This window comes from Varanus komodoensis, unplaced genomic scaffold (genome assembly GCF_004798865.1).
Source record: "Varanus komodoensis strain SLA01 unplaced genomic scaffold, ASM479886v1 scaffold129, whole genome shotgun sequence".
Taxonomy (NCBI): Eukaryota; Metazoa; Chordata; class Lepidosauria; order Squamata; family Varanidae; genus Varanus; species Varanus komodoensis.
The window spans coordinates 424,790-427,467 of NW_025335373.1; positions in this window are offsets into that span (position 1 = coordinate 424,790).

The following is a 2,678-nucleotide window of genomic DNA, read 5'->3' on the forward strand; positions in this document are numbered from 1 at the left end:
TCACAAGCGCTCGCCTCTCTCCCCTCGGTCTTCTCTTCCTGAGGCTGAGCAGGCCCAGCTCCTTCCACCTCTCCTCACAGGGCTTTGTCTCCAGTCCCTGGAGCATCTTTGCTGCCCTCCTCTGGACCCTTCCAGCTCGTCTGCATCTTTCTTCACCTCTGGTGCCCACAGCTGGATCCAGTGCTCCAGCTGAGGCCTGACCAGCGCTGAGCAAAGGGAAGCAAAGCCTCCACCGGGTCCGGAAGGGAGAGTTCCATCCATGCCGCCTGAACGAGCGCTTGCCCTTTTCTGCGGCTGCCTCGCAGTGCTGGCTCACCTGCAGCCCGTGATCGGCAACAATTCCGCGACTCGTCTCACTTGCACTGTTGCTGAGCCAAGGGTCTTCCATCCTGCAGCTGTGCATTTGGGCCCCTTTTCCTGGATGGCACTTGTCCCTGCAGAATGCCATCCTGGTGTCCTCAGCCCCACGCTGCAGCCTATCGAGATTACTTTGATCCTTGTTTCTGTCTTCCAGGGCATTAGCTTCCCCTCCCAGTTTGGTGTCATCTGCATATTTGATAACTGTTTCCTGCCCTTCCTCACCCAAATCAAGAATAAAAATGCTGAAGACTGAGCCCTGCGGGACCCCACTCGTTACCCAGCTGTGGATCCGCCTGGTCCTTGTTCCGTCCAGCCCACTCTCCTGATCAGGAGATCACAGAGCACTTTGTCCCAACAGACCAGGTCCCCCTTGATTCAGGGCAGCCCTGCCCTGTCTGGCCCGGCCCTGCCCCCCAGAACTCACAGCCTGGCTGGAGGGTGATGCTGGGGCGCTATAAGGCACGGGAACCCCTCCTGAACTCACTGGGCCTGCAGCAACTTGGGGGGGGCATATCCACTGGGAGAGCACAGGGCCAGGCACAAGTCAGTTCCCCACCACCAGCATCTCCAGCCTGTACCAAGGCTGGGAAATGCTCCGCAGAGCCTGGACCGGAGGACCAATTCCGGCAGGTGCCTCTGCCCCTGAAGCCAGCCCTGGCACACCTGGTGAAGCGGGGGGGGGGGCTCACTGCAGCCGGGGGAGCTGAGGTGCTGGCCCTCCTCCCCATCACCGCCTCTCAGTGCCAGCTGGCAGAGGGCTGCAGAGTGGGGCAGGGCCTTGGGCTGGGTGGGGGTGGCTGAGCCCTTGGGAGCACCCTGTGGCACCGGGGGGCATGGCTTGGGCTCCCCCAGAAGTGCAGGGTGGCCAGGGGGGTGTCCAGAGTCATGGGATGCCATTCGGTCCTGGGACCAGAGCATGTGGCCCAGTGCCTGGCTGGCTGGGCACAAGCTTACCAGACTGCTGTCCTTCGTGGCTCCCTCATTCCACGCAGAAGAGAAGCCCGACCGTCTGGGGGTTGTGAGGGCGGCCCGGCCAGGTGTGGCGGTGCCAGGGCTTGGCCCGGGCACGATGGCAGCCCTGCCGGCGGGCTCTTCTGCGGGAGCTGGGTCTGTTCTGCCAGGAGAAGAGGAAACTCTGAGGGGATCTGTTGGCGACATGCAGGTATGTGAGGGGGTGTCACACGGAGGTGGGTGGAGACCTGTTCTCCCCTGCAGAGGAAGGCAGGATGCGCTCCAACGGAGCAAAGCTCAGGGAGCCCAGGTTCAACTTGGATGCCAGGAAGCACTTCCTGACAGTCGGGACCCCGAGGGCGTGGAATGGGCTTCCCCGGGAGGTGGAGGATGCCCCATCGGTGGGGGTGTTCAAGGACAGGCTGGACAGGCACATGGTGGGCATGTCGTGAGCGGAGCTGGCTAGAGCCTGGGGTCAGACTAGATGGCCCGGGAGACCCCTTCTGACCCACTCAGTTTCTGTGTTTCTGAATGCCAGCCCCAGGAGGGCCGCCGTGCAAAAGGCAACTTTCACGCAGCAGATCGTTGTAAAGGAATCAAACATAAAACCGCCCCTGGCGTGACGCACCTCTCTGCATCTGTGCTGTGACCACACGTGCACAAGTCCAGGCCCTCTACCTCAGAAAGGATGCCTGGAGCAGGCGAAGGTGCGGAAACGGAGCTTGTGCAATGACGCAGGGGCCGGAGGAGCTCCCCGGCACAGGTCACCAAGGCCTGGGTTCCTTAGTGTAGAAAAAGGGTGTGTGGAGGGGAGGATTAAAAGTTTATATGATTAAAAGTTTATATGTGTGGCATGGCGAACTCCGAGGAGGAGAACCACTCCTGGCACTCATAATGCTGCGACCTGGAGACGGACTTCAGAGGGATGGCCTTCCCACCTGCAGCGAATCCCCGGAACTTGCGGCCCAAGGCGGAGTGAAGGCCACTGCTCTGGGAGGCGGCAAAGCGGGGCAGGGCAGGGCAGGGCGGGGGGGGGCAGGCAGACTGTGCGGTGTTTCTGGGGTAAACCCCAGCCCCTCAGGAGCATGTGCCAGGCTGCATGTGGCTCCCGCATCATGCGCATGGCTTCCCCGGGCCGCTGGCCACTGTTGCACGAGCACCATGCTGGCCTGGAGAAACCCCCTGTCTGGTTCGGGAAAACTCTGTTTGTGCCCCTGGGTAAACTGGCAGCTGCCCGGGAGAGTCTTTTCTTTCCCAGAATGAAAATGTGCCCGTCGGGATTCTGGGCCGTGGGCTGCGCAGTAATTCTGACTCCCCCGACTCCATGCAGGCTTCAGGCGGCGTGTGATGGATCGCAGGGCGGCCCG